Source organism: Entelurus aequoreus, linkage group LG05 (genome assembly GCF_033978785.1).
Source record: "Entelurus aequoreus isolate RoL-2023_Sb linkage group LG05, RoL_Eaeq_v1.1, whole genome shotgun sequence".
NCBI lineage: Eukaryota > Metazoa > Chordata > Actinopteri > Syngnathiformes > Syngnathidae > Entelurus > Entelurus aequoreus.
Genome location: NC_084735.1, coordinates 19,079,303 through 19,092,716, shown reverse-complemented (window position 1 = coordinate 19,092,716; position 13,414 = coordinate 19,079,303). Strand labels below are relative to the sequence as shown.

The window sequence follows — 13,414 nt, the reverse complement described above, 5'->3', positions numbered from 1 at the left end:
GAGTGTGTGAGTAGGTGAGTGAGAAAGTGAATGAGTGAGGAGGTGAGTGAGTAGGTGAGTTAGTAGGTGAGTGAGTGAAGGTGAGTGAGTAGGTGAGTGAGTCAGTGGATGAGTGAGTAGGTAAGTGAGTAAGTGGGTGAGTTAGTCAGGTGAGTGAGTGAGTGAGTGAGTGAATAGGTAGGTGAGTGCAGGAGTAGGTAACTAAATGAGTGAGTGAGTAAGTGAGTGAGTCAGCTGAGTGAGTAAGCGAGTGAATGAGTAAGCAGGTGAGTATGAGAGAGAGTGTGGGTGAGTGAGTGCTTAAGTAGGTGTGTGATTTAGGTAAGTGAATGAGTGAGAAGGTGAGTGAGTGAGTGAGTGAGAAAGTGAATGAGTTAGTAGGTGAGTGAGTGAATGAGTGGGAAGGTGAGTGTGTAGGTGAGTGAGTGAGTCAGTGGATGAGTGAATAGGTAAGTGAGTAGGTGGGTGAGTTAGTCGGGTGAGTGAGTGAGTGAGTGAGTGAATAGGTAACTAAATGAGTGAGTGAGTCAGCTGAGTGAATGAGTGAGTAAGTGGGTGAGTAAGTGGTAGTGAGTGAGTAAGTGAGAGTGTGTGGGCTTAGTTAGTTAGTTGAATGAGTGCATGACTAAGTAGGTGAGTAAGTGAGAGAGAGTGTGTGGGTTTAGTTAGTTAGTTGAATGAGTGCATGAATAAGTACATGAGTAGGTGAGTGTGTGAGTAGGTGAGTAAGGAGGTGAGAGAGAAAGTGAATGAGTGAGAAGGTGAGTGAGTAGGTGAGTGAGTGAATGAGTATGAAGGTGAGTGAGTAGGTGAGTGAGTCGGTGGATGAGTGAGTGGGTAAGTGGGTGAGTTAGTCAGGTGAGTGAGTGAGTGAGTGAATAGGTTGGTGAGTGCATGAGTACGTAACTAAATGAGTGAGTGAGTCAGCTGAGTGAGTAAGTGACTGAGCAGGTGAGTATGAGAGAGTGTGGGTGAGTGAGTGCTTAAGTAGGTGTGTGATTTAGGTAAGTGAATGAGTGAGAAGGTGAGTGAGTGAGTGAGAAAGTTAATGAGTTAGTAGGTGAGTGAGTGAATAAGTGTGAAGGTGAGTGAGTAGGTGAGTGAGTGAGTAGGTAAGTGAGTAGGTGGGTGAGTTAGTCAGGTGAGTGAGTGAGTGAGTGAGTGAGTGAATAGGTGGGTGAGTGCATGAGTAGGTACTGTAACTAAATGAGTGAGTGAGTGAGTGAGTGGATGTGATAGAAAATGTGCTGACACCTTCAGGCCAAACTAAGTCAGTGAAAAAGATGAAATATTTCATTCATTCATAGTGAGATGACCTGAGAAAAAGATGATTTAGCTAAACAACTACTACAGTATGTGCTTGTTGTCACAGGGAAATCTAACTAACTATCACATCCTTACTTCATGGGATTATGGATCCTCCCATTTTTAGGAGAAGCGCCAAAGGCTGACCATCCATCACATGTCTTACCAGCAGCCTGACATTGTATATTGCACATTATATACTGTATGCATTCATTATGTGTGCACGCATTATATGTGCAAACACTGTACATGCTTACATTATACAGTATGTGCATGCATTATATATACACACATTATGTATGCATGTATTATATATGCAAACATTATATATGCATGCATTGTATATGCAAACATTACATATGCATGCATTATATATGCAGGCATTATTTATGCATGAGACTGAAGCAGGATAAATGATGGCATCAACTGCTGACACACACACTCACGCCTCACCCTGTTGGCAGCCAGTGCAGACGTGTCCTCGGCTGACCCCACACCAAACAGTGCAGTGTCAAAGAGTGCACTGTTTCCTCATACGCTAGCAAGCTTACATAACAATAATGTCATCTTTACTTGTAATAATTGCCACCCGCAATAAGACACTCATTTAGGGAATTCTCCTGGAATTGGATGGCTTTTATAGTCAGTATTATTGACCTTAGGTTAGGGGTGTCCAAACTTCTTCCACTGAGGGCCGCACACGGAAAAATGTAAGCATGCGGGGGCCATTTTGATATTTTTCATTTTCAAACCTTAACAAAATATATGGATTTTTTGTTTTAACCTTTAGGGCTCCCGGGGACCATAAGGGGTCTCAGTCATTAAAATGTAAAAAATAAGTCAAATTATTATTATTTTTTATTTAACGCTTACAGTAAATCTCTATATCAACTTCAGGTTGGTATAAAGAAGAAAAAAAAAAAAAGGTTTTATGCCTTTTCTGTCAAAGACAACTTTGTTTTTTATAGTAAAACTGAAATATGCAGTATTTTGTAATTACAGCCCTAAAAGATCAATAATGCAGGACACCATTGATTTTAATTCTTTAATATTTTTGAGTAATCACAGTGAATAATAATAATAATATATATATAGTATATATATATATTATTTATGTATATTTATTTATTTATATATGCACCTTATTGCTTTTTTTTTATCCTGCACTACCATGAGCTTATGTAACGAAATTTCGTTCTTATCTGTGCTGTAAAGTTCAAATTTGAATGACAATAAAAAGGAAGTCTAAGTCTAAGAAATGTTAAATAAAATTCTACTAAATATATTTGGGATCCAAAAGGTGCCCCACTCAAAGTGATACATTTTTATTAATTTTTTTTTAACTTTTAACACTTAAATTACGAGATAAACTTCAGATATATCTGTCGATTTTACGTTTGAACTATTATTTTGTTTGTATTATGCTCTTTTGTCAAATAAAACTTTGATGTTTTTTTAACGGCAACCACACAATATATGCAATATTTTTTTCACATAAAACATTTTAAAGTGATATTTTTTAAGTAATAATTCATTATAACAGATTTTTTTTTTTTTAGCAATGGCAAAAAAAAGAAAAATAAACAAAGACAAAAGAAAAAAAAACAGCCTGCATGGCAGCTTTTGTGTCAAAATTGCAACTTTTTCTTGTTAGTTTTCACCTCATTCTACTTTTTTTTAAATGTTTTTTTTAATTTTTGCAATATTATCAATTTTGCAATTTTTGCAGAATGTGGGCCGGTAAACAATTAACTGCGGGCCGCAAATGGCCCCGGGCCGCACTTTGGACACCCCTGCTCTAAGAGCTTAAAGCCGAAGAAAAATCCATTGGCTGCACCGTTTTATAAGCTGCATAGTTCAAAGACTAGGATAAAAGTAGCAGGCGTATAGTCCGGAATATACGTTAATATTTATATAAATCATAAAATAAATAGCGTGCCTACGTTAACCCCGTGATAATAGAGGGAACATGACCTACATTTTATTTTAGCTAGCACACAAACTGCATGTCAGTACGTCTGCACGCCATCCCAGCGACAACCGGGAATCGTTCCCAGACGCCTCACAGTCAATACCGGTTACTGCGTCGGGCTGGGTCTCCTCGGAAAAAAGCGCTTTCTGAAATACCCGAGGACGATCAAAGGGGTCGAGACATTCTGTTCCTCGCAGACTTGCTGCACGGCCCTCAGAGAGGGGGCCACCTCTGACACGCAGATAAAGGCAGACGGAGGCAGCCGTGATAAGGAGGACGCGTCGACGCAAAAGCATGGAGTTGCTCGCCCGGGAGTTCACCTAAAACAGGGGTGTCCAAAGTGCGGCCCGCAGCTAATTGTTTACCGGCCCGCCACACATTCTGGAATTGCTGTTACAAAAATCAAAAAAACATTAAAAAAGTGGAATGAGGTGAAATCTAACTAGAAAAAGTTGCAATGTTGACACAAAGCTGCCATGCAGGCTGTCTATCTTTATTTTCCTTTTTTTGCCAATGCTCAAAGAAAAGAAAAAAAGGCAAAAAAATCAATGTTATAATGAATTATTGACCTATTCAAGGCTCCAATTACTTCAAATATTTCACATTAAAATGTTTTATGTGGAAAAAATATTGCATATTTTGTGTGGTTGCCATATAAAAACATCAAAGTTTTCTTTGACAAAAGAGCATAAAACAAACAAAATAATAGTTCAAACGTAAAATCGACCGAAATATCTGAAGTTGATCTCGTGACTTAAGTCTTGAAAGTAAGACAAATAATAATAAATATGTATCACTTTATCACTTGGATCCCAAAATATTTAGTGGGGATTTTATTGATCTTTTTACTGTGATTAATCAAAAACAATAATGACAATAAAATCAATGGTGTTCTGCATTATTGATCTTTTCAGGGCTCCAATTACTTCACAATTGTCCAAATACTGCATATTTTAGTTTTACTATAAAAAAACAAAGTTGTCTTTGACAGAAAAGGCATAAGACTTTTTTTTTTTTAACTTTATATCAACCTGAAGTTGATATACAGATTTATTGTAAGCATTAAATAAAAAATGAAAAAAATAATAATTTGACTTGTTTTTAACATTTTAATGTTATGTTATGTTATTTTAATTTATTATGCGCCCCCACAACCAACTGTTACATACAAGACTGAGACCCTTTATGGGCCCCAGGAGCCCCGGAGGTAAAAAAAAAAAAATCTATATATTTTGTTATGGTTTGAAAATAAAAAATATCAAAATGGCCCCCGCATGCTTTAATTTTTCCGTGTGCGGCCCTCAGTGGAAAAAGTTTGGACACCCCTGACCTAAAACAATCACAGCGTGTTGAGGAAGCAGGAAGTGAAAGTGTCTCTTATTTAAATACCACAATGTCATCTTCATCAACTCCTATCACTGTAAAAATCATAAAAGGCAACAGTGGAGGGGGGGCGTGGCCTGCAGGCCTGCCGCGGAACGGGGGGTGCCAGGACAGGCCTCGAAGACAGCAACAGGTGCGTAGATGGCCCAGGTGGGCCTTGTTATCTAATCACCTGTCGCCTTTATTAGCAGCAGCCGGGATGAGACACGGAGTTGGAGTTGGAGTGGGAGCCAGAGAGAGGGAGAGACACCAACTCAGGAAAAGACGTTTTGCTGGAAAGCAAAAGCCTTGTACAATTGATGGAAATAAAACAGTGTTATACCCTGAATTCCAGGCTCTGAAGAACCCACTAGAGGGCAACCTCTACAGCAACAAAAATCTGTTTAAAAATAAACTCGGCAGATCTATTTAATTATTTCAGACTTGAGTGCCACTTCCTGTCCACACTTTCCAACTTCCTGTCAAAGTGTTTTGGTTGTCAAGTTTATAGGCACGGGCGATCAATTTTATTGACAAATTTAAAGTTCTTGTTTGTTTTTCACAGGGAATGTAAACAATCTGCCTCCTTTTAAAATAAGAGTAGGCTGCTGTTTGGAAACAAAACAGCGGAGACATTTCAGGAGGAGACCGGGGCATCAAATAAAATAAATATACAGTACAGGCCAAAAGTTTGGACACACCTTCTCATTTCAATGCGTTTTCTTTAGGGATGTCCGATAATGGCTTTTTTGCCGATGTCCGATATTCCGATATTGCCCAACTCTTAATTACCGATACCAATATCAACCGATACCGAAATATACAGTCGTGGAATTAACACATTATTATGCCTAATTTGGACAACCAGGTATGGTGAAGACAAGGTCCTTTTTAAAAAAAATTTATAAAATAAAATAAGATAAATAAATTAAAAACATTTTCTTGAATAAAAAAGAAAGTAAAACAATATAAAAACAATTACATAGAAACTAGTAATGAATGAAAATGAGTAAAATGAACTGTTAAAGGTTAGTACTATTAGTGGACCAGCAGCACGCACAATCATGTGTGCTTACGGACTGTATCCCTTGCAGACTGTATTGATATATATTGATATATAATGTAGGAACCAGAATATTAATAACAGAAAGAAACAACCCTTTTGTGTGAATGGGGGAGGGAGGTTTTTTGGGTTGGTGCACTAATTGTAAGTGTATCTTGTGTTTTTTATGTTGATTTAATACAAATAAAAAAAATAAAAAAAACAATACCGATAATTAAAAAAACGATACCGATAATTTCCGATATTACATTTTAAAGCATTTATGGGTCAATAATATCGGCAGGCCGATATTATCGGACATCTCTAATTTTCTTTATTTTCATGACTATTTACATTGTAGATTGTCACTGAAGGCATCAAAACTATGACACCTGTGAAGTGAAAACCATTTCAGGCGACTAACTCTTGAAGCTCATCCAGAGAATGCCAAGAGTGTGCAAAGCAGTAACCAGAGCAAAGGGTGGCTATTTTGAAGAAACTAGAATATAAAACATGTTTTCGGTTATTTCACCTTTCTTTTTGTTAAGTACACAACTCCACATGTGTTCATTCATAGTTTTGATGTGACAATCTACAATGTAAATAGTCATGAAAATAAAGAAAACGCATTGAATAAGGAGAAGGTGTGTCCAAACTTTTGGCCTGTACTGTATATTGTCATTTATGCATATTTTCTTTCAAATGTAGAGGGGAAAAAAACAGGAATATCCCAGGTATGGAGTATGTCTGGGTGGAAAAAAAAGACAGAATAATTCATTAATGTCATAATATTTTAACTACGAGGACAATAATTAATAGCAAGAAAATATGGACTAATGAATGTCTTAATTACATTTTTAACCGTCATTATTACAACGTCACACACAAATGTGTGATTCGCATTTTGGAAGAATGAACAGGAAGTGTCAATGAGACCACCCCTTCTTTACATGGCAAATATGACAATAACACTGCCATTCTTTCCTGTTACGTTTGAAGGCTTTTTTATGTTATTAACATGTTATTCATAACCAGCTCCATAACATATAAACTGTAATAGTTCAACAAAAATGTTTTTAGCACAAACGTTTGGGGCAAGTTTGGGGAGATTGTGACTAACAACACACTAAAAACAAAAACTGTAATGACAAATGACAAACGTTTGGGACAGGTCTGGGGAGATTTTGACAAGATGGGGGGGTTGGATGACATCACTAGTCAGAAAATACATTTTAGACTAAGTTAAAAACCGTTACGGCACAAATGTAGCAGTAAAGAATGGCAGTGTTATTGTCATATTTGCCATGAAAAGAGGAACCAATTAATAGAAGTTTGGGGAGATTGTGAATAATTACACAATAATTACACAATAACAAAAACTGTAATGACAAATGACAAACGTTGGGACAAGTTTGGGGAGATTATGACAAGATGGGGGGTTTACATAGCAGTAAAGAATGGCAGTGTTATTGTCATATTTGCCATGAAAAGAATGGGTGTGACATTATTGACACTTGCTGTCATTTTTAACATATTTCATGTATATAGTGTTTATTTGGGTTTAATTTAGCACAAACGCAATTATAGGAGCACATGAATTATGAAAAGATGCTCTTTTTGAGGAACCAATTAATACAAGTTCGGGGCGATTGTGAGTAATAACATGTTAATTAAACATGAATAACAAAAACTGTAATGACAAAGGTTTGGGGAGATTTTGACAAGTTGGGGGGGTTGGATGACATCACTGGTCAGAAAATACATTTTAGACTAAGTTAAAAACCGTTACGGCACAAACATAGCAGTAAAGAATGGCAGTGTTATTGTCATATTTGCCATGAAAAGAAGGGGTGCGACATTATTGACACTTCCTGTTTCTTGTCATTTTTAACATATTTCATGTGTTGTGTGTATAATGTTTATTTGGGTTTAATTTAGCACAAACAATTTTGGGAGCACATGAATTATGAAAGGATGCTCTTTCTGAGGAACCAATTAATACAAGTTTGGGGAGATTGTGAATATGTGAATTACACATTAATAACAAAAACTGTAATGACAAATGACAAACGTTTGCGAAAAGTTTGGGGAGATTTTGACAAGATGGGGGGGGGGGGGGGGTTGGATGACGTCACTAGTCAGAAAATTAATTTTAGACTACCGGTAAGTTAAAAAGCGTTATGGCACAAACGTAGCGGTAAAGAATGGCAGTGTTGTTGTCATATTTGCCATGAAAAGAAGGGGTGCGACATTATTGACACTTCCTGTTTCCTGTCAATTTTAACATATTTCATGTGTTGTCTATATAGTAGGGGTGTAACGGTACGTGTATTTGTATTGAACCTTTCGGTACGGGGGGTTCGGTTCGGAGGTGTACCGAACGAGTTTCCACACGAACATATTAAGTAGCCGCCTCCACTTCCTTCTGCCTCTGTTTCCGTCAGTACACAGCACCCAGCATTGTCCCACCCACACAACCATCTGATTGGTTACAAACAGAGCGGTAACAGCCAATCAGCAGTGCGTATTCAGAGCGCATGTAGCCAGTGCTTAGCGTTTAGCAGGTAAGCATCAGGCAGCGGACTCTCCCCAAATGATAATAAACACCTCCCAGTCAACTACTAGTAACATCACTATGAGCCCGTTGACCTTCTAGAAATATAAAAGGCAGCTCAGCTCGCTCGCAGTCCTGGCTTGAAGTGAAGGCTAATTCTGTTTTAGCGTAACGTTAGCTCATTTTGCGGTGTGTGTGTGTGTGTGTTACGGACAGCAAAGCCCTGTCTGTCTGTTATTTCACTTTACCTTTTTCTGTGTTGATTGAGCGGTGTTGAAGCAGCAAAAAAGGACATTATGTTAAATGAAGAGTTTCTGTCTCTGATAGTTGATATAATAATGTAAGTGCATCATTAAGCCTACATGAACTCCATGGTGTTCAGGGATGACTGGTCTCTCCTATTGCTATTGTACCATTTTTTCAGCTATAGTTACATTAAACATTAGTAATGCAGCAGCCTAGTTTTGAATGGCAGGGTCCCTGCTATCACATGTTGATAAAAATATAACATTTACATAATAAATCAACTACAGGCTTCCCAATTGCTGTAATAAATTAAGCATGATGAGTTGACTTGAAACTGTTTAATGTTGCACTTTTTATATGTAGAAGAAAAGTTTTGTCATTTTATTTAATCTGAGCAACAACTTGAAGCAGTTTAATGTTGATTAACGTGGGCAGAATTATTATAGTGTTCCCAATGTTAAAAGGATAAAGCCATTGTTTACACATTTGGTAAATAAATAAGCAAAAAATTTATATTTTGTTGTTTTCTTACTGTACCGAAAATGAACCGAACCGTGACCTCTAAACCGAGGTACGTACCGAACCGAAATTTTTGTGTACCGTTACACCCCTAGTATATAGTGTTTATTTGGATTTAATTTAGCACAAACGCAATTTTGGGAGCACAAGAATTATGAAAGGATGCTCTTTTTGAGGAACCAATTAATACAAATTTGGGGAGATTGTGAATAATAACACATTCATTAAACATGAACAAAAACTGTAATGACAAATGTTAAACGTTTGAGACAAGTTTGGGGAGATTTTGACAAGATGGGGTTGGATGACATCACTAGTCAGAAAATACATTTTAGACTAACTTAAAAACCATTACGGCACAAACGTAGCTGTAAAGAATGGCGGTGTTGTCATATTTGCGATGAAAAGAGGAACCAATTAATACAAGTTTGGGGAGATTGTGAATAATAACACATTAATTACACATTAATAACAAAAACTGTAATGACAAACGTTTGGGACAAGTTTGGGGAGATTTTGACAAGATGGGGGGTTTACGTAGCAGTAAAGAACGGCAGTGTTGTCATATTTGCGATGAAAAGAGGAACCAATTAATAAGTTAGGGGAGATTGTGAATAAAACACGTTAATAACACATTAATAACAAAAACTGTAATGACAAATGACAAACGTTTGGGATAAGTTTGGGGAGATTTTGACAAGATGTGGGGTTTACGTAGCAGTAAAGAATGGCAGTGTTATTGTCATATTTGCGATGAAAAGAGGAACCAATTAATAGAAGTTTGGGGAGATTGTGAATAATTACACGACAATTACACAATAACAAAAACTGTAATGACAAATGACAAATGTTTGGGACAATTTTGGGGAGATTATGACAAAATGGGGGGTTTACGTAGCAGTAAAGAACGGCAGTGTTATTGTCATATTTGTGATGAAATGAGGAACCAATTAATAACTTAGGGGAGGTTGTGAATAATAACACGTTAATTACATATTAATAACAAAAACTGTAATGACAAATGACAAACGTTTGGGACAAGTTTGGGGAGATTATGACAAGATGGGGGGTTTACGTAGCAGTAAAGAATGGCAGTGTTATTGTCATATTTGCGATGAAAAGAGGAACCAATTAATAGAAGTTTGGGGAGATTGTGAATAATTACACGATAATTACACAATAACAAAAATTGTAATGACAAATGACAAATGTTTGGGACAATTTTGGGGAGATTATGACAAGATGGGGGGTTTACGTAGCAGTAAAGAACGGCAGTGTTATTGTCATATTTGTGATGAAATGAGGAACCAATTAATAACTTAGGGAAGGTTGTGAATAATAACACGTTAATTACATATTAATAACAAAAACTGTAATGACAAATGACAAACGTTTGGGACAAGTTCGGGGAGATTATGACAAGATGGGGGGTTTACGTAGCAGTAAAGAATGGCAGTGTTATTGTCATATTTGCGATGAAAAGAGGAACCAATTAATAGAAGTTTGGGGAGATTGTGAATAATTACACGACAATTACACAATAACAAAAACTGTAATGACAAATGACAAACGTTTGGGACAATTTTGGGGAGATTATGACAAGATGGGGGGTTTACGTAGCAGTAAAGAATGGCAGTGTTATTGTCATATTTGCGATGAAAAGAGGAACCAATTAATAGAAGTTTGGGGAGATTGTGAATAATTACACGACAATTACACAATAATAACAAAAACTGTAATGACAAATGACAAACGTTTGGGACAAGTTTGGGGAGATTATGACAAGATGGGGGTTTACGTAGCAGTAAAGAATGGCAGTGTTATTGTCATATTTGCGATGAAAAGAGGAACCAATTAATAGAAGTTTGGGGAGATTGTGAATAATTACACGATAATTACACAATAACAAAAATTGTAATGACAAATGACAAATGTTTGGGACAATTTTGGGAGATTATGACAAGATGGGGGGTTTACGTAGCAGTAAAGAACGGCAGTGTTATTGTCATATTTGTGATGAAATGAGGAACCAATTAATAACTTAGGGAAGGTTGTGAATAATAACACGTTAATTACATATTAATAACAAAAACTGTAATGACAAATGACAAACGTTTGGGACAAGTTCGGGGAGATTATGACAAGATGGGGGGTTTACGTAGCAGTAAAGAATGGCAGTGTTATTGTCATATTTGCGATGAAAAGAGGAACCAATTAATAGAAGTTTGGGGAGATTGTGAATAATTACACGACAATTACACAATAACAAAAACTGTAATGACAAATGACAAACGTTTGGGACAATTTTGGGGAGATTATGACAAGATGGGGGGTTTTTGTAGCAGTAAAGAACGGCAGTGTTATTGTCATATTTGTGATGAAAAGAGGAACCAATTAATAGAAGTTTGGGAGATTGTGAATAATAACACCCTAATAACACATTAATAACAAAAACTGTAATGACAAATGACAAACGTTTGGGACAATTTTGGGGAGATTATGACAAGATGGGGGGTTTACGTAGCAATAAAGAATGGCAGTATTATTGGCATATTTGCAATGAAAAGAGGAACCAATTAATAGAAGTTTGGGGAGATTGTGAATAATTACACGATAACTACACAAAAACTGTAATGACAAATGACAAACGTTTAGGACATGTTTGGGGAGATTTTGACAAGATGGGGGGTTTACGTAGCAGTAAAGAACGGCAGTGTTATTGTCATATTTGCAATGAAAAGAGGAACCAATTAATAGAAGTTTGGGGGGATTGTGAATAATAACGTTAACTACACATTAATAACAAAACTGTAATGACAAATGACAAACGTTTGGGACAAGTTTGGGGGGATTTTGACAAGATGGGGGGTTTTCGTAGCAGTAAAGAACGGCAGTGTTATTGTCATGTTTGCGATGAAAAGAGGAACCAATTAATAGAAGTTTGGGGAGATTGTGAACAATTACACGACAATTACACAATAACAAAAACTGTAATGACAAATGACAAACGTTTGGGACAAGTTTGGGGAGATTATGACAAGATGGGGGGTTTACGTAGCAGTAAAGAACGGCAGTGTTATTGTCATATTTGCGATGAAAAGAAGAACCAATTAATAAGTTAGGGGAGGTTGTGAATAATAACACGTTAATTACACATTAATAACAAAAACTGTAATGACAAATGACAAACGTTCGGGACAAGTTTGGGGAGATTATGACAAGATGGGGGTTTACGTAGCAGTAAAGAACGACAGTGTTATTGTCATATTTGCAATGAAAAGAGGAACCAATTAATACAAGTTTGAGGAGATTGTGAATAATAACACGTTAATAACACATTAATAACAAAAACTGTAATGACAAATGACAAACGTTTGGGACAAGTTTGGGGAGATTGTGACAAGATGGGGGGTTTACGTAGCAGTAAAGAACGGCAGTGTTATTGTCATATTTGCGATGAAAAGAGGAACCAATTACTAGAAGTTTGGGGAGATTGTGAATAATTACACGATAATTACACAATAACAAAAACTGTAATGACAAATGACAAACGGTTGGGACAAGTTTGGGGAGATTATGACAAGATGGGGGGTTTACGTAGCAGTAAAGAATGGCAGTGTTATTGTCATATTTGCGATGAAAAGAGGAACCAATTAATAGAAGTTTGGGGAGATTGTGAATAATTACACGACAATTACACAATAATAACAAAAACTGTAATGACAAATGACAAACGTTTGGGACAAGTTTGGGGAGATTATGACAAGATGGGGGGTTTACGTAGCAGTAAAGAACGGCAGTGTTATTGTCATATTTGTGATGAAAAGAGGAACCAATTAATAGAAGTTTGGGAGATTGTGAATAATTGCACGATAATTACACATTAATAACAAAAACTGTAATGACAAATGACAAACGTTTGGGACAATTTTGGGGGATTATGACAAGATGGGGGGTTTACGTAGCAATAAAGAATGGCAGTGTTATTGTCATATTTGCAATGAAAAGAGGAACCAATTAATAGAAGTTTGGGGAGATTGTGAATAATTACACGATAATTACACAAAAACTGTAATGACAAATGACAAACGTTTAGGACATGTTTGGGGAGATTTTGACAAGATGGGGGGTTTACGTAGCAGAAAAGAACGGCAGTGTTATTGTCATATTTGCAATGAAAAGAGGAACCAATTAATAGAAGTTTGGAGGGATTGTGAATAATAACGTTAACTACACATTAATAACAAAACTGTAATGACAAATGACAAACGTTTGGGACAAGTTTGGGGGGATTTTGACAAGATGGGGGGTTTTCGTAGCAGTAAAGAACGGCAGTGTTATTGTCATGTTTGCGATGAAAAGAGGAACCAATTAATAGAAGTTTGGGGAGATTGTGAATAATTACACGACAATT

General features: G+C 36.6%; 1 protein-coding gene across 3 annotated transcripts in view; it reads right to left on the bottom strand.

Moving 5' to 3' along the window:
- Positions 1 to 13,414, bottom strand: part of ubp1 (upstream binding protein 1) — a 58,131-nt gene that overhangs the window by 41,824 nt on the left and 2,893 nt on the right. The gene's annotated exons all lie outside the window — the stretch shown is intronic.